Genomic DNA, 20,280 nt, shown 5'->3' with positions numbered 1-20,280 from the left:
GTTCTGATTTAAGCACTTGGGCTTCAGGCCAGTTATTTTACATTAAGAAGGTTTGTGGTCTGCACTCTTGTGGGAGAAGAGGCTGGACTCTGCCCTTCTGAGCTGGGAATTTCTGGTTAAAGGTTTATAGTGCCTGAATATTTGAACTGTATCTTACTGAAATTGGTACACCTTGTTTGCTGTAGCATAGACTAGATCCAGGCCTGCTGAATCTAGCTTTGTTTATATGCTTGTTGTTTGTTTGCTTGTTATTTCCCTGGAACGCTAATTCCACCTAATACGCGGCTTCTCAGCGCTTCTGTGGATCACTAGTGATATCTGCATTGCTTACTGTACTTATTTCCTTGTTTCATTTGAAAGAAAGTTACTGTTTGTCATTTTTGCATTTAAGTTACCTGTAACACATTGCACTTAAGTTACCTGGCACTTGCTCACTAAAGCAATTATATGTCAGCACTAAAAATTAAAAGCACTACACCCTCACTCCCCACTGGCCCTGGTTTTCAATTATTAAGGAATTCCCAATATTATTCTAGCATGTCCAAAGGTCAGTTGTCAATCTCCTCTCCGGTCCAGCTGGTGAATATGGGAATTTTGAGGCAATGTTACAACTGCCTCATGTACACAGACAACCCTTTCCTCCTCCCAACAAATTCCAACACATGTGAGAGATGCAATCATATAGCCAGTAACATATTTGCTAGTAATTACAGGTGTGGGGGTAGTCACATTCTTTGATTTCCTGTCCTTGCCTATTTAAGTGGTACAGTGTGAAATATTTTCTGCTTAAAAACCTCAGCTTTGGCCGGTTAAAAACTTGCTATATTCAACTGGACGTATAAGAGAATTTAAGTACCTTTATCTGCTCTTTTTTTTTTTCAAAAAATACAGTATTTAAATTGATTTTAACTGTGTGGAAGGAATATTAGCTGAACTGGAAGTTAGTCAGTGTTTGCTGAATTTTGTTATTTGCTAGTAATTACAGGTGTGGGGCTAGTCACATTCTTTGATTTCCTGTCCTTGCCTATTTAAGTGGTACAGTGTGAAATATTTTCTGCTTAAAAACCTCAGCTTTGGCCAGCTAAGAACTTGCTATATTCAACTGGACGTATAAGAGAATTTAAGTACCTTTATCTGCTCTTTTTTTCCAAAAATACAGTATTTAAATTGATTTTAACTGTGTGGAAGGAATATTAGCTGAACTGGAAGTTAGTCAGTGTTTGCTGAATTTTGTTATTTGCTAGTAATTACAGGTGTGGGGGTAGTCACATTCTTTGATTTTCTGTCCTTGCCTATTTAAGTGGTACAGTGTGAAATATTTTCTGCTTAAACCCTCAGCTTTGGCAGGCTAAGAACTTGGTATATTCAACTGGACGTATAAGAGAATTTAAGTACGTTTATCTGCTCTTTTTTTTTCAAAAAATACAGTATTTAAATTGATTTTAACTGTGTGGAAGGAATATTAACTGAACTGGAAGTTTTCACTCTGCTCTTCAGTTAGTCCCACCCACCCACCCTGTTTTTGTTTTGGTGTTAATCTTAGTGGCCTTGCAACTGCCCGCCCCTCTTGTAAATTTGTGTTTGGATACTCCTTCTTGGCCCATCTCATTTGCTCACTCAACTGAGTGCAGTGAGATCATATTCTGATTTCAGGCACTCCTACTGTGTACAAAGAGAGCATCTGGGAAGCAGAAAAAAAAATTTAAGCTTGTTTCCTGCCTTTCCTGTTAAGTGGTATAGACTATTTGTAGGCTTCTGAGCCCCCAAGCCCTTCTGTGTTGGAGGGAAGCCTTCTAGCTTAGTTTTTTTTCTTATAACTAGCAAGTTTTCTAGTTTCAGCACTCAAATCTGTTTCTTTGATCTCAGCACTTGTTCAGAAAAAAAAAAATTTTTTTCATCTGCTTTTACTGTACTTGTGTTTCTACCTACTTTTTTTTTACTTTTGCATCATCTTAAAAGTACTCAATTGTATTTATTACTGTTTGGTGTAACTCATTCTAAGCCTTTTGGTTTAAACACTTGGGCTTCGGACCAGTTGTTTTGCACTGAGAGGGTTTGTGGTCTGCACTGTAGTGGCAGAACAGGTAGCTTAGATCCTTCTAGGTTGGGAACTGCTGATTGAGGGCTCAGTGTCTGATATTCTAAAAGTGTATTAATTCTGGTTTAAGCACTTGGGCTTTCAGGCCAGTTATTTTACATTAAGAGGGTTCGTGGTCTGCACTCTTGTGGGAGGAGAGGCTGGACTCTGCCCTTCTGAGCTGGGAATTTCTGGTTGAAGGCTTATAGTGCATGCATATCTGAACTGCTTCTTACTGAAGTTGGTGCGCCTTGTTTGCTGTGGCATAGACTGGATTCGGGTCTGCTGGATCTAGCTTTGTTTGTGTAACTTGAGCACTAATCCAGGCATTCTCTAAAGTATTCAATTGTATTTATTACTGCTTGGTAGTAACTTGATTAAAGTGTAGCTATCATTCTAAGTCTTTTGGATTAAGCACTTGGGCTTCAGACCAGTTGTTTTACATTAGGAAGGATTGTGGCATGCACTGTGGTGGCAGGACAGGTAGCTTTCATCCTTCTAAGTTGGGAACTGCTGATTGAGAGCCCAGTGTCTGTTATTCTTAAAGTGTATTAGTTCTGGTTTAAGCACTTGGGCTTCAGGCCAGTTATTTTACATTAAGAAGGTTTGTGGTCTGCACTCTTGTGGGAGAAGAGGCTGGACTCTGCCCTTCTGAGCTGGGAATTTCTGGTTAAAGGTTTATAGTGCCTGAATATTTGAACTGTATCGTACTGAAATTGGTACACCTTGTTTGCTGTAGCATAGACTAGATCCAGGCCTGCTGAATCTAGCTTTGTTTATATGCTTGTTGTTTGTTTGCTTGTTATTTCCTGAACGCTAATTCCACCTAATACGCGGCTTCTCAGCGCTTCTGTGGATCACTAGTGATATCTGCATTGCTTACTGTACTTATTTCCTTGTTTCATTTGAAAGAAAGTTACTGTTTGTCGTTTTTGCATTTAAGTTACCTGTAACACATTGCACTTAAGTTACCTGGCACTTGCTCACTAAAGCAATTATATAAGTCAGCACTAAAAATTAAAAGCACTACACCCTCACTCCCCACTGGCCCTGGTTTTCAATTATTAAGGAATTCCCAATATTATTCTAGCATGTCCAAAGGTCAGTTGTCAATCTCCTCTCCGGTCCAGCTGGTGAATATGGGAATTTTGAGGCAATGTTACAACTGCCTCATGTACACAGACAACCCTTTCCTCCTCCCAACAAATTCCAACACATGTGAGAGATGCAATCATATAGCCAGTAACATATTTGCTAGTAATTACAGGTGTGGGGGTAGTCACATTCTTTGATTTCCTGTCCTTGCCTATTTAAGTGGTACAGTGTGAAATATTTTCTGCTTAAAAACCTCAGCTTTGGCCGGTTAAAAACTTGCTATATTCAACTGGACGTATTAGAGAATTTAAGTACCTTTATCTGTTTTTTTTTTTTCAAAAAAATACAGTATTTAAATTGATTTTAACTGTGTGGAAGGAATATTAGCTGAACTGGAAGTTAGTCAGTGTTTGCTGAATTTTGTTATTTGCTAGTAATTACAGGTGTGGGGGTAGACACATTCTTTGATTTCCTGTCCTTGCCTATTTAAGTGGTACAGTGTGAAATATTTTCTGCTTAAAACCTCAGCTTTGGCCGGCTAAGAACTTGCTATATTCAACTGGACGTATAAGAGAATTTAAGTACCTTTATCTGCTCTTTTTTTTCCAAAAATACAGTATTTAAATTGATTTTAACTTTGTGGAAGGAATATTAGCTGAACTGGAAGTTAGTCAGTGTTTGCTGAATTTTGTTATTTGCTAGTAATTACAGGTGTGGGGTAGTCACATTCTTTGATTTCCTGTCCTTGCCTATTTAAGTGGTACAGTGTGAAATATTTTCTGCTTAAAAACCTCAGCTTTGGCGCGCTAAGAACTTGCTATATTCAACTGGACGTATAAGAGAATTTAAGTACCTTTATCTGCTCTTTTTTTTTCCAAAAATACAGTATTTAAATTGATTTTAACTGTGTGGAAGGAATATTAACTGAAATGGAAGTTTTCACTCTGCTCTTCAGTTAGTCTCACCCACCCACCCTGTTTTTGTTTTGGTGTTAATCTTAGTGGCCTTGCAACTGCCCGCCCCTCTTGTAAATTTGTGTTTGGATACTCCTTCTTGGCCCATCTCATTTGCTCACTCAACTGAGTGCAGTGAGATCATATTCTGATTTCAGGCACTCCTACTGTGTACAAAGAGAGCATCTGGGAAACAGAAAAAAAAAAATTAAGTTTGTTTCCTGCCTTTCCTGTTAAGTGGTATAGACTATTTGTAGGCTTCTGAGCCCCCAAGCCCTTCTGTGTTGGAGGGAAGCCTTCTAGCTTAGTTTTTTTTCTTATAACTAGCCAGTTTTCTAGTTTCAGCAATCAAATCTGTTTCTTTGATCTCAGCACTTGTTCAGAAAAAAAAAAAAAATTTCATCTGCTTTTAGTGTACTTGTGTTTCTACCTACTTTTTTTTTACTTTTGCATCATCTTAAAAGTACTCAATTGTATTTATTACTGTTTGGTGTAACTCATTCTAAGCCTTTTGGTTTAAACACTTGGGCTTCGGACCAGTTGTTTTGCACTGAGAGGGTTTGTGGTCTGCACTGTAGTGGCAGAACAGGTAGCTTAGATCCTTCTAGGTTGGGAACTGCTGATTGAGGGCTCAGTGTCTGTTATTCTAAAAGTGTATTAATTCTGGTTTAAGCACTTGGGCTTTCAGGCCAGTTATTTTACATTAAGAGGGTTCGTGGTCTGCACTCTTGTGGGAGGAGAGGCTGGACTCTGCCCTTCTGAGCTGGGAATTTCTGGTTGAAAGCTTATAGTGCATGCATATCTGAACTGCTTCTTACTGAAGTTGGTGCGCCTTGTTTGCTGTGGCATAGACTGGATTCGGGCCTGCTGGATCTAGCTTTGTTTGTGTAACTTGAGCACTAATCCAGGCATTCTCTAAAGTATTCAATTGTATTTATTACTGCTTGGTAGTAACTTGATTAAAGTGTAGCTATCATTCTAAGTCTTTTGGATTAAGCACTTGGGCTTCAGACCAGTTGTTTTACATTAGGAAGGATTGTGGCATGCACTGTGGTGGCAGGACAGGTAGCTTTCATCCTTCTAAGTTGGGAACTGCTGATTGAGAGCCCAGTGTCTGTTATTCTTAAAGTGTATTAGTTCTGGTTTAAGCACTTGGGCTTCAGGCCAGTTATTTTACATTAAGAAGGTTTGTGGTCTGCACTCTTGTGGGAGAAGAGGCTGGACTCTGCCCTTCTGAGCTGGAAATTTCTGGTTAAAGGTTTATAGTGCCTGAATATTTGAACTGTATCTTACTGAAATTGGTACACCTTGTTTGCTGTAGCATAGACTAGATCCAGGCCTGCTGAATCTAGCTTTGTTTATATGCTTGTTGTTTGTTTGCTTGTTATTTCCCTGGAACGCTAATTCCACCTAATACGCGGCTTCTCAGCGCTCCTGTGGATCACTAGTGATATCTGCATTGCTTACTGTACTTATTTCCTTGTTTCATTTGAAAGAAAGTTACTGTTTGTCATTTTTGCATTTAAGTTACCTGTAACACATTGCACTTAAGTTACCTGGCACTTGCTCACTAAAGCAATTATATAAGTCAGCACTAAAAATTAAAAGCACTACACCCTCACTCCCCACTGGCCCTGGTTTTCAATTATTAAGGAATTCCCAATATTATTCTAGCATGTCCAAAGGTCAGTTGTCAATCTCCTCTCCGGTCCAGCTGGTGAATATGGGAATTTTGAGGCAATGTTACAACTGCCTCATGTACACAGACAACCCTTTCCTCCTCCCAACAAATTCCAACACATGTGAGCGATGCAATCATATAGCCAGTAACATATTTGCTAGTAATTACAGGTGTGGGGGTAGTCACATTCTTTGATTTCCTGTCCTTGCCTATTTAAGTGGTACAGTGTGAAATATTTTCTGCTTAAAAACCTCAGCTTTGGCGGTTAAAAACTTGCTATATTCAACTGGACGTATAAGAGAATTTAAGTACCTTTATCTGCTCTTTTTTTTTTCAAAAATACAGTATTTAAATTGATTTTAACTGTGTGGAAGGAATATTAGCTGAACTGGAAGTTAGTCAGTGTTTGCTGAATTTTGTTATTTGCTAGTAATTACAGGTGTGGGGTAGTCACATTCTTTGATTTCCTGTCCTTGCCTATTTAAGTGGTACAGTGTGAAATATTTTCTGCTTAAAAACCTCAGCTTTGGCCGGCTAAGAACTTGCTATATTCAACTGGACGTATAAGAGAATTTAAGTACCTTTATCTGCTCTTTTTTTCCCAAAAAATACAGTATTTAAATTGATTTTAACTGTGTGGAAGGAATATTAGCTGAACTGGAAGTTAGTCAGTGTTTGCTGAATTTTGTTATTTGCTAGTAATTACAGGTGTGGGAGTAGTCACATACTTTGATTTCCTGTCCTTGCCTATTTAGGTGTTACAGTGTGAAATATTTTCTGCTTAAAAACCTCAGCTTTGGCCGGCTAAGAACTTGCTATATTCAACTGGACGTATAAGAGAATTTAAGTACCTTCATCTGCTCTTTTTTTTTCCAAAAAATACAGTATTTAAATTGATTTTAACTGTGTGGAAGGAATATTAACTGAACTGGAAGTTTTCACTCTGCTCTTCAGTTAGTCCCACCCACCCACCCTGTTTTTGTTTTGGTGTTAATCTTAGTGGCCTTGCAACTGCCCGCCCCTCTTGTAAATTTGTGTTTGGATACTCCTTCTTGGCCCATCTCATTTGCTCACTCAACTGAGTGCAGTGAGATCATATTCTGATTTCAGGCACTCCTACTGTGTACAAACAGAGCATCTGGGAAACAGAAAAAAAAATTTAAGCTTGTTTCCTGCCTTTCCTGTTAAGTGGTATAGACTATTTGTAGGCTTCTGAGCCCCCAAGCCCTTCTGTGTTGGAGGGAAGCCTTCTAGCTTAGTTTTTTTTTCTTATAACTAGCCAGTTTTCTAGTTTCAGCACTCAAATCTGTTTCTTTGATCTCAGCACTTGTTCAGAAAAAAAAAAAAAAATTTTCATCTGCTTTTACTGTACTTGTGTTTCTACCTACTTTTTTTACTTTTGCATCATCTTAAAAGTACTCAATTGTATTTATTACTGTTTGGTGTAACTCATTCTAAGCCTTTTGGTTTAAACACTTGGGCTTCGGACCAGTTGTTTTGCACTGAGAGGGTTTGTGGTCTGCACTGTAGTGGCAGAACAGGTAGCTTAGATCCTTCTAGGATGGGAACTGCTGATTGAGGGCACAGTGTCTGTTATTCTAAAAGTGTATTAATTCTGGTTTAAGCACTTGGGCTTTCAGGCCAGTTATTTTACATTAAGAGGGTTTGTGGTCTGCACTCTTGTGGGAGGAGAGGCTGGACTCTGCCCTTCTGAGCTGGGAATTTCTGGTTGAAGGCTTATAGTGCATGCATATCTGAACTGCTTCTTACTGAAGTTGGTGCGCCTTGTTTGCTGTGGCATAGACTGGATTCGGGCCTGCTGGATCTAGCTTTGTTTGTGTAACTTGAGCACTAATCCAGGCATTCTCTAAAGTATTCAATTGTATTTATTACTGCTTGGTAGTAACTTGATTAAAGTGTAGCTATCATTCTAAGTCTTTTGGATTAAGCACTTGGGCTTCAGACCAGTTGTTTTACATTAGGAAGGATTGTGGCATGCACTGTGGTGGCAGGACAGGTAGCTTTCATCCTTCTAAGTTGGGAACTGCTGATTGAGAGCCCAGTGTCTGTTATTCTTAAAGTGTATTAGTTCTGGTTTAAGCACTTGGGCTTCAGGCCAGTTATTTTACATTAAGAAGGTTTGTGGTCTGCACTCTTGTGGGAGAAGAGGCTGGACTCTGCCCTTCTGAGCTGGGAATTTCTGGTTAAAGGTTTATAGTGCCTGAATATTTGAACTGTATCTTACTGAAATTGGTACACCTTGTTTGCTGTAGCATAGACTAGATCCAGGCCTGCTGAATCTAGCTTTGTTTATATGCTTGTTGTTTGTTTGCTTGTTATTTCCCTGGAACGCTAATTCCACCTAATACGCGGCTTCTCAGCGCTTCTGTGGATCACTAGTGATATCTGCATTGCTTACTGTACTTATTTCCTTGTTTCACTTGAACGAAAGTTACTGTTTGTCGTTTTTGCATTTAAGTTACCTGTAACACATTGCACTTAAGTTACCTGGCACTTGCTCACTAAAGCAATTATATAAGTCAGCACTAAAATTAAAAGCACTACACCCTCACTCCCCACTGGCCCTGGTTTTCAATTATTAAGGAATTCCCAATATTATTCTAGCATGTCCAAAGGTCAGTTGTCAATCTCCTCTCCGGTCCAGCTGGTGAATCTGGGAATCTTGAGGCAATGTTACAACTGCCTCATGTACACAGACAACCCTCTCCTCCTCCCAAAAAATTCCAACACATGTGAGAGATGCAACCATATAGCCAAACTGGAGGCTAATCTCTCTCAACTCAGTACTGGCATAACCAGTCAGGAGGAGAAGGAAACCACACTCACTACAATTCCAGTCTCACATAGACCTACCATGACAGCAAACCAAACACATAATCACACAAAAACATACTCGGAGGCTCTAAATAAAGATCTGTCAAAGCAGCAGAGACCTCCATAGCAGACACCCAAGCAGTCGCTACCCCAAAACAAAACACGTGCAACACATATCTCACAAAGCCAGTGTGCCAAACAGTCACAGCCCTTAAGACGAAACAACACACCTGATACACTTGTAATAGGTGACTCTATCGTCAGGCACACTGACGTCCCGCTCACCAGGCTGAACATGGAGAGGGTCACGGTGAGCAGCCTGTCGGGCGCAAGGATCCGCCACATAACACAAGCACTCAGGTCACTCCAAGGCAAGTACAAATATGACTCAGTCATTGTCCATGCTGGTGTGAATGACCTGAGACGTACCTCCCTGGACTACATGAAAAGAGACATAAAGGAGCTCTCTGAGCATGTAGCCCAGGCTGGTATGACCCTGACCTTGAGTAGCATCTTACCCTCACCAAGAATGATGCCACAATATGAAGACAAGATGATCAATTTCAACAATTGGCTTAAGTACTGGTGTCATTCAAAGGGGATCCAATGCCTGTCAGCTTGGGATGATATGCTCGACAAGCCACAATGCTTCGCTAGGGACGGCTTGCACCTGTCTCCCCTGGGCTTTCGGATATTGGCAAAGGCTCTTGCTACCCCCATAGTGCCTTTTTTAGGCAAGGCTCAAAAGACAAACCCACCTCCATAGGTATCACAAGGGATAAGAAACTAAGAGTAATGCTACTCAATGCCAGAAGTCTAAACCTCAAGATGCATGCACTCGAAACTCTCCTTAGCATGGAGAACATCGATATCTGTGCAGTAACAGAAACCTGGTTCAGGGCTCCCGAGAGCACCCCAGCACTACCAGGTTATACCTCATACCATGCTTTTCGGCCCCAAAACTTGGACCGAACCACAAAAGGAGGGGGAGTATCGATATTCATCAAAGATACCCACACCTCCAGGTTGGTGGCAAAGCACGAAGCATCAGAGACTATCCATGTGCAACTAACAGTGGGTAAAACTGACTTCCAGTTTATAGCCTGCCAAACCCAGGAACCCCACTCGGCCTTCCTGAGAACACTGGAAAATATGAAGGTCTCTCCAAACACCATTATATTGGGCAACTTCAACTACCCAAACATAGACTGGGAGCATTACTCTAGCTCCAACACCCTAGCCCAAAGGTTCCTAGAATTTATAAACTCAAATGCTATGGAACAACTTGTTACCACTCCCACAAGAGGGGAAAACATACTGGACCTGATCATCACCAACATGGGGACTCTATGCTCCAGACCAGAAGTGTATCCCTCACTGGTAAGATCAGACCATAAACTAATCTCACTGGATATTCACATCCCGACCCCACCCCCTGCCCAGAAAACCACAGTGAAAAACTTCTCTAAAGCAAATTTCACACTTCTCAAAACTGAGGTGAAATCCTTCAAAGCCCCTGGGCCTGTGGAAAATACGGCCCAGACCGCAGAATCCTTTATAAACGCATTCTATGAACACCTTCAGGAATGCATGGATCATGCGATCTCAAATAAAACCAAGACCCAATCCTCCAAAGGCAGACGTCCTGTCTGGTGGACCCCAGCCATAAACAAACTATACAATAGAAGGAGGAAGCTACTAAATGATAGAGCAAAATCCCAAAAAGGGAAGGCATCACTGATCAGTATTAGCAAAAAACTACGGGCACACATAAAATTGTCTAAGGCCAGCTTCGAGAGAAAAATTGCACAGGACACTAAGGATAATCACAAGGCTTTCTTTAGTTATGTTAGGAACCTGGGTGGTAATTCCCAGATATGCTCAGAATTAGTCCAAAATGACAAAAAATACACCGAACCCACAGACATTGCCAACATCCTAGCTGACAGGTTCTGCACAAACTTCTCCCCCCCTCCCCACCAAAAGGGCAAATATCTATCCCAGCAGAGTGCTGCCCCCCTGACATCTCAGATGCTCAGGTAAGAGCCGCCCTCTCCAAAGCAAAAAACACAGCATCAACGGTGTCCCGGGCTGCATCCTACATGAACTCCAAGAAGAGCTAAACCCAAACATAAAACTACTGTTCAATCTCAGCCTTACTACAGGATATGTGCCCAAAGAGTGGCGTACAGCAACAGTGGTCCCTCTCCATAAAGGTGGTGCCTCAACAGATCCTGGAAACTATCACCCCATAAGCCTGACTAGCTTGGTCTGCAAAGCTATGGAAAGGATCATCATGGACCTCATAAATAAAGATATTGGGGACCTACAAACACTGGATCCTACCCAGTTCGGCTTTGTTAAGGGCAGATCCTGCCTCTTAAACCTGGTTGATTTCTTTGAAACAGTCACCAAGGCCATTGACAAGGGGAAGGTGGTCCACACAGCCTACCTGGACCTCGCAAAAGCCTTCGATACAATACCCCACTCGGGCATTATAGATAAGCTCACCAGCTTAAATATAAACCCCTATTTCACTAGATGGATTGCAAACTGGCTCAAGGACAGAACCCACATGGTTAGAATTGCTGGAGCCATGTCAGACTCCAAACCAGTTACAAGTGGTGTCCCACAAGGCTCAGTCCTGGGACCTCTCTTGTTCGGTATATATTTCTCGGAGGTACAGGCCAACACGGAAGGACTGTGGCTGACCAAGTTCGCAGATGACTGCAAACTGGGCCCCATAATCAACTCTCCAGTCGACACAAGCATCCTCCAAAAGAGCCTCATAGAAACAGACAACTGGTGCCAGAGCCATGGCCTCAAGCTAAATGCCAAAAAGTGTATAGTCATCCCCTTTGGCAAAAACAAAGTGCCCACAAATTACCACATAGGTGGTAATCCATTAAGTACAGAAGAAGTAATTAGGGACCTGGGGACCCAAGTTGATAGCAATCTCTCATTTGACAACCACGTGGCCAAAGTGGTTAGAAAAACATTTCATATAGCCCACCTAATCATGAAGGGATTCACATCTAGATCAGGGGACGTCATCGTGCCTCTTTACTCATCCCTCATCAGGCCCATAATTGAGTACAATGCCCCTTTTGGGATGTACCTTACCAGACACCTGCAGCAACTGGAAAGACCCCAAAAGTACCTCACCAAGAGGATCAAAGGGCTCAAACAGATGCCATATGCTGCCCGGTTAAAGAAACACCAGCTCTACTCAGTGGCATACCGCCTGTTCAGAGGCGATCTGTGCCTGACGTATAAAGCCATGTCCAACCCGGAATTAATGGATATGCTGCACCTCAGAAAATCCAAATCCCATCAAGCTACGCACTCGAGAGACTTGAACCTCAGCACTGAAATAAATAGGACATGCTGGAGGGACAGATTCATAACCCAGAGGCTCCCTTCACTCTGGAATAAAATCCCAGTCCAGGTTAGGCAGAGTCCCTCATTGACTTTCTTCAAGAGGAATCTTGATGAGTGGATGGGAGATCATAGGTTTACCCCGGCTATCACTTCTGTGTCACTGTTAGACAGAGGCACAGTATACTAACCTTGAAAAAGGGCATAGCAAAATAAATTTAAAATGGGTGGTGAAAGCCAAACACATTCTGGCTAGGCTTATAAATGCCCTAGGGCAGATAGCCTAGTATAAACCTATGAACCTATGAAAAAAAAATGCAAAATATGAAATATAAAGGTATGCAAAGTTATTGTATTATAGTGGCCAGCATGCAGAGTTATACAATGGCAAGTTATAATGGTTGCTAAGGAGATAGGCTTCGGTGCAGTGCTGTACCCAGGGTATACGCAATTAGGTGTATGTAAATGAGCCAGGGTTACTGAATCGCAAAAAAAGACCACTGTGTCTGTAGGTACTAACTGTGGTATGGCTAGACCTGTGTTGGTGTAGGCAGAACAGATAGGTACCATGAAATGGAGTGTGTGTTATGGCATATGTAAGCAGATTGGTGCTTAGCTGCACCTGTTTGCACTCAGCTAAGCACAGCTAAGCACGGGCGTGTGTTTGGATTGCTTGGCTATATTTAGCCCTGCTGTGCATGTTTTAGCAAGTTAAAGAAAAGCTAAGTGTGCCCATGTACAGGGGAGGGTCCAAACTGCTGAGCAATGCTCACACTAGCTCTGTGGGTTTGCATGGAGCACTGCGGGGTTTAGCAGTGGAAGAAATTGAAAAAAAAAAAAAAAAAGGAAATAGCCTGCGAAAACCAATCAAGTATAAATGACTAATAAGCCCTGTCCCCCTGACACTGGCCCAATCAAACCCCACAATAACATAGCTGGCAGGTGGAATGTATCATAGTCAGCCAATCACACAGGCTGCATCTGCAGCACACCAGTATAAAGTATGCATACACCCTTCAATCTGATTTTTCCCACATTCTCTGCACCATTGGAGTACGCACTTGGGAATTTTAACTAATAAAATAGGAGCTACTGCTGCTTTGCTACATCTGTATGCACTACAGGCTGAGGTAAGTGATGATGATAATGCTGACAATAGGCCCAGACTGAGGAGGTTAAGAGTGTTCAGGCCCAGGGTAACCTTTCAAGGGCTACATGAAATGGAGATAGTAGAGCACTGCATGGTGGACAGGGACATACTTCAGGAACTGACTGAGCTCTGCCGCCTTCACCTCAGACCCAGAACCAACAGAGGGGAACCCATCCCAGTGGAAAGAAAGGTCTGTGTAGCCTTAAGAATACTAGTTACAGCTGCTTTCCAAAGACCTCCTGGGGACATCATGCGGGTCTCACAGGCATCCGCATCCAGGCCACTCCACCATTTCCTAGATGTGATGCTAACACATGCCAGTGAGCACATTTATTTCCCCAATACCCCCAAGGAGAAGACCAGCAATATGCCTCTGTTTCACCATGTAGCACACTACCTGGAGGTACTGGGTGCATAGACTGCACTCATGTGTGCATCAAAGCACCACCCAGTGAGGAGGGTAGAGTCTACATTAACCACAAGTGGTATCACTCCATCAACTTCCAGGTCTGCTCAAGTCATGGTTCTGCTGCCTTGACATATCTGGTGGAGCCCTGCAGTACTCTCCAGCCACATATGCACACATGTTCATAGTATGTGCCATGCTACATAATATGATCCTGCGGAAACAGCTGTGGCAGGAACATCACAGGGAAGGGACACACAGACCCCAACATTGCCAAGGTCCCCACAGGCACAGGGGGACTTGGAGGAAGAACCCCCTGAGCCTGTCCCTGCAGGCAGACATAGGTGTGCCCAGTACAACCTGGCCTTGGAAAGAGGCAATGCATAGCACATACACTGACAACCTAGGGACCCAGGGACTGACACCTCACTCTGACTCACATACACACAGTAAAAAGGATGCCAGCCACATCACACTACCTATATCTAACCATGTACTGTGTACATCCGACAGAATCAGCTCTAAAGCACTGTCCTCTCAACTGCTGCAGGCACAAGGTAAGTCACTCTTCTTAACAACATATAAATCAGGTAGTAAACTGTGGGAGCATATGTATGGTATTGCTGCATGTATGCAAGGAAATGGAGTGGGCTACCAGGATAGCAGCAGACAATGGACAGCTATGTGGGACAACAGGAGCTCTCTGCCAAATACTGGCTGCCCCAAAACATGCAGTAGGCCTCAAGCCACCAAAACCCACTGCACTATGTGAGGGACTTACAAACAGCGGGGTCATAGGACAGATGCATGAATGTCAATGTTGGAGTCCCATACATACCTCTCAGCCACTTAGAGCAAGAAATCTGTGCAAAGCCATAAAGAAATGTGGGGCAAAGGCCCTAAACAGGGAGAAATGTTAAATATTGCTCTTACAAACGTAGAAAGTTGACAGATTAACAGGTTTTGGGGTAGCATGAATTATTTGAAGGGTAAGAAGTCAGAAACTCAAATGTCTGTCAATAATTTTTAACTTCAGTCTTTAAGGATTTTCAGTAATTTTCCACACAACAGCAATGTTATGAGGAAATGGACCCAAAATGTGAGGCAAACATCTGGGCATTCTGTGAAAATCTGTACAGTTGATAGGTATGGCCCCCTACCCCCCACAGACCTGTCTTCCCATAGAACTGCAGTAACATATATGTTTTCCCAGGGCTGTCCCAGTCAACTTGTTAACATGTTCTATTTAAACAATATGCAGAGGTCAATGTGCTATGTATGTATGTGTGTGGTTAATAGTGTCAGAAGGTAAACAGCACTGACTGGTGGCTGTTGTGGCTCACTGGGCTAAGTACATTACCGTGGTTGACAAAGTCCATGGTTTGAAACTGGCTGTGCCTACTATTTTGCATGTCAGCTAAACTTACGGTAGATATTCTACAGGCTGTCCAGAAGTTAATATTTGTTACTGCAGGAAAGCTGGACAATGGAGGGACAGGGGGCCATTGATATGGAAAGTACACAGCTCTGAATAACCAAATGGAGCCTACTAGAACAGTACATTGTGACAAGTCAGTCTAGCACCAAGATACAAAGGCTGCCACATAACTGTGTCAGTACTCACAACAAGTCAGTGGGCACCATCCATACCCCACGAATGTCAGGGTTTCTCAGAATGTCCACATGTATGCCTCATATATCTGTTCTGTTTGTCATAACAATGCATTTGTCTGGCAAACTATTGGCAAAACAATACAGGTTGATGTGAAAACATCAATGACAGACAGTTGAGATGCAGATGTCATACCCATAAGAAAATGCAAGCTAATGCAAAACCGGTCTACCAACTGTCTTCTTTTGGAAGAACAAAATTAAGATGCTGTCCCCATGTTTGGGCCCATGTCTGACTATGATATATGACACTGTCAAGATGTCTGCCTGTAAGAATTTGAGAGGTATGGCCAACATGTAGCCTTAGAAGAACAGTCACATCATAACTACAACTTCATAACAGCAGTGACTGTGGATAAATCCTGGGACTGGAGCAGAGCAGGACAAAGGGCCGCATATAAGGGGAAGGAGGAACCACTGGCCACACAAATGTAGAATGTGCAGACTAGAACATTTTGAACAGTAGCATGGGTTCCCTGCAGTGTATGGAGTCAGTAGGCAAATGTCTGTCAGTGGTTCCTCACATTAATCTCTACTGATCTGCCACTGAAATACCAGGACATCACAGTGTTGTGCAAAATGTACCTTACATATTATGAAAAACTCTGCTCAGTCCAATGCAGTGTGTACCCACCCTAGATATGAATCAGTTAATAAGGATAGCACACAGCCATGAGATCTCTCAGTCAGTCTATCAGTGAAGTGCTGGACTGTTTACACAGGTTCATCAGCTAATCGTCTGTAGCACACAAAATCCTGGATGGGAGTACAGGTAGATCTGGACTGGAGTCCCACTCTTACTATTGATGGTCATACTGGGCATGCTCCTACACTTAGCTACTTTCAGCCTCTGAACCCACATCTGACTACAGAACTGGGATGTACATATATCCCTTCTGCATACAGACAGTTATGTATTCCTTAACTGTCTATCTTCACCCCCATCAGACATGTTTACCCCAATCTATCTGTATGTGGTACATATAAGATTTATCTGGATCTGTTGACTGTTATATACATACAGATATATAGGTAACATATACAAATATATCAGTTGCAGAGAGGCAGAGACAGGGGGGAGAGAGAGAGAGAGAGAAAGAGAGAGAGAGAGAGAGACAGAGAGAGAGAGAGACCTGAAAGGCATAGAGTGATGTACTGCAGCAGCCACTCGTACACTAATTTTAACCAGTGGCATGTGCAAATACTATGGTGAAGCCCATTGTGTAATAGTAGATGTAATCTCACATCAGTCACCATGTGTGTGTGTGTGTGTGTGTGTGTGTGTGTGTGTGTGTGTGTGTGTGTGTGTGTGTGTGTGTATGTAAGTGTATTTCCTTGTGGCTTTGTGTATTTCCTGCCTATGTGTATGCAATGCCAATACATTTTGAGGCCTGCTCCACCCTGATGACTAACCCCATTGCATTACTTTACAGGGCCTGTTGATGTCATCCACCTTATATACAGCATTGAACACTCTCCAAGTATATAAGCTCTGTGGAACTGTAGTACATACAACTAAATAGATAGGGGTTCTAAACTCAATACTGCCAACTGTGTGGGTTGGTTATACCATTTTGAGACCTGTTCCACTCTGCTGACTCCCCCTATTGCATTAATTCACAGGGCCTGCTGATGTCATCCACCTTAGATGCACTGTTTGATACTCTACAAGCCATACTTCTCAACTGTATAGAGTTTTGAGGAATGTCCAGATGTTTCCCTCATATATTTGGTCTGTGCCTCATAAAATCATGGTTTTCTGGCAAATCATTGAGAGTTGAAGTCAGCAAATAATGACCGACATCTGAGTGCCAGACTTCATACCCTTCACAAAAGTAATGCTAATATGAAACCTGTCAATCTATCAGTTATTTAAGTTTGTAAGAGCAATACTTAAAAACTGTCCCTATGTTTGGGCCACTATCCCCCATTATTGAAGGCTTTGTCCACATGTATGGTTCTAAGAGGTTGAGAGGCACCCCCCAGGCATATGAGCTTTGTGGTGCATGCAATAAGGACATAACACTAAAGTGCATTCAATTAGATAGGTAGGGTTCTGATCTCAACACTGGCAACTGTGTGAGTGTACCTGTCTGTGTATGCATGTTCTCTGTAACAGCATGGCTGTCCTGCCTGCTTGTGTGTGTAATGCGTATACCATTTTGTGTGCCTGTGCCACCCTGTTAACTCCATCATCACCAACATATTCATGGCCTGCAGAAGTCATCCACCTTAGATGCAGAGTTACACATTTTCAAACACAATAGCACTGTGGTGCATGCAATACATACGGCAGGCTATGGTGTACATAACTAGATAGATAGGTGTTTTAATTCCAAAATGGGAAACTTTCTGTGCATGTGTATTAGAATGCTTATCCCCCTGCAACAGCGTGTGTGTGTGTGTGTGACATGGTTATACCATTTTAAGGGCATGTTAACCCCCCAGTGACAATCCTTACAGCACCTGCAGATGTCATCCACCTGAAGAGTAGTGGCAGACACTGCAAAATTGTATAAGCTCTGTGGTTCTTGCGCTATGTATATTGCACTATCTTATGTAAAACTAGCCAAGTAGGGGTTCTACTATCAGAAGGGCAGTTCATGAGTGGGTCTGTGTGTACGTATGTATATCTCCTTGCTGCAGTATACCTGTGTTAGGGCCACAAACATACCTCTTGACCCCTTAGAGAAAGACATCTGGAGAAAGCCATACAGAAAAGTGGAACACAGCAAATATTAGGGACAGTCTTTAAATATTACTCCGACAAACATACAAAGTAGATAGAAAAACATGTTGTGCATTCACATGCATTTTCCAAAGGGTATGAAGTCGGACAGGAAAATATCTGCCATTATTGTGTAATGTCAGTCTTTAATGATTTCACACTACTTTGCGAGAAAACCACAATGCTATACCAAACGGAAAAAAATATGTGGCAAACATCAGGACATTATGCATAAATCTGTAGAGGTGAGAGGTATGGCCACCACCAGTCCCACCCTGCATGTTGCAGTCCATGTTTAGCCAGGTGTGACCTGTCACAACAACACAAACAATACAGAGGTCCCCAGAGTGTAGGGCAACAAACATTTCCTAAAGTTGTCTACTACTTGGATAAAGCAGTTATTTCACATAAGAAGCACCTTAATGTTATGAAAAATAGCATAACCTATGGTAATGTGACATAGAGAAGCTGTCATATTGGCAAACCAAGGGAATTTCTGCCTGTTGCAGTTGCAGTGGGTTATGGTATGTCCTGCCAACTGTCATGATACTACAAGAGTGTCCCACATTCCACATTTGATAAGGTGGCAACCCTACTCTGTGTTGCCTATGTGTGTGCAATATGTAGACATGTGTAAGCCCTGTGAGTAGCTGCCCACCCCAATGACCCACATGTATCTAGGCACAAATGCTAACTTCCACCTCCCACATATGCAGATACCACCTAAGGCTGTGACAGCTGTAAGTAGTTTGCTGTCTGTCATTGAGCCACCAACTGATGTTAACACATTACAATGGGGTCATACAGCAAATATGAAATGGTGCCCAGGTCCTGGCCTCCAGCTGAATGCAGAAAACAGTACCATCATACCATATGGTGAGGACATGGACTCACTATTTCCCACATCAATGGCAACCCCATAAACACACAAACAGCATTGACAGACCTGGCTACTCAGGTTGATGACACTGTTGCATTCAGCCATCAAGTAGTGGCAGTGGTCAGAAAAGGCTTGGATGTGATTCACCACATAGGTAAAGGGACTGATATGTACCTATGCAGACATCTGCACCAACTGGAAAGGCTATGTTAACACCCACAAAGGTTATCAATGGCCTTCAACACCTGTTCCATACAGACAGACTCAAATCAGTACTGTCCCACTCAGTATCTGGCAGGTTGTCCACAAGTGAGCTGTGGCATGCCTTGATGGCAATGTTGTGCTCAACCCTTCAACAGCTGCCCCATATATTTGAGTATAACTATATGTGCATTACTGGCATGACAGGCCTGAATCACATATGAGACAGCAAAAAAAAAAACTGCTGGAAAGATAGATTTGTCTCCCAGAGGCTGCCCTGCCTCAGGAATGCACTCTCCAAACATGTGAAACACAGTATCATGTAAACCCTCATCAACTGCATCAAGGTTGAGTGGCTAGGTAAAAAAGCATCAGTCCCAGGGGTCCAACCTGTGTCCAGCAATACCAGGGGTAACAGGTGCTGATCAATGATTCTGTTGAGGATAAACTAATGGCTAGGCTTGTAAGGGACCCAGGGCCAGTACTCTAGTAACCTCCTCTGTATCTATGAACCTGTGATCCTAGGGAACTCCCAGGTGACATGTATCAAGAGTAGCATGCTGAGTCAAGGGGTATGCATGCAAGGTTATGCCCTCATTGTCCCTCACACACTGTTCCATGCATACACACCTAGGTAAAATGCACATATACAGCCATACCTTGGTGATGAAAAAGTTTCTGTGTTGCCACTCTGCCATCCTGAGCTTCTGTAATGGCAGCAGCTCATCACGACTTAGACACACAGACACCTGGAACAGAAGCAGAATAAGGTATGTGAGAAAACAGTCGGTCAGTAGTACTAACAGCAATAAAGCATCATGGCACAAAGGTACGTACACTTTGATGTGTACGGATGACAATTGCCAGCATACAGCACCTTACAGGGCATAATACTACTACACTACAAACTGCCATTAACTGTATTGTATTCACTCTGTGCATCAGACACACATTAGAATGTGCCTGCATCAATGGTATGGATAACAGGGATGTGGCACAGGTATCATCACATGCACAGGGTGTGGTGTGGGGTTGCCAAAGGCCTAGGCAGTGCCATGCAGTTGACATCGTGTGTGTGTGTGTGTGTGTCTGGAGGGGTGCTGGTCAGCTGGGCCATGGTCAGGAGCTGTGTGCATCTGTCATTGACCTGCATGTGACAGTGATGTGTGAGTGTGTGTGCATGCACACAGTCAAGCCATGTGCTAGCACTACATGAAGGTATGTT

At 42.6% G+C, this 20,280-nt stretch overlaps 1 protein-coding gene across 1 annotated transcript in view; it reads right to left on the bottom strand.

Moving 5' to 3' along the window:
* The window catches only part of RNF182 (ring finger protein 182), a 266,068-nt gene that overhangs the window by 97,140 nt on the left and 148,648 nt on the right, over positions 1-20,280 (bottom strand). The gene's annotated exons all lie outside the window — the stretch shown is intronic.

Source organism: Protopterus annectens, chromosome 3.part0 (assembly GCF_019279795.1).
Source record: "Protopterus annectens isolate FY-2018-M chromosome 3.part0, PAN1.0, whole genome shotgun sequence".
NCBI lineage: Eukaryota > Metazoa > Chordata > Ceratodontiformes > Protopteridae > Protopterus > Protopterus annectens.
The sequence above is the reverse complement of the archived record's forward strand: the minus strand, read 5'-3'. Positions and strand labels throughout refer to the sequence as shown.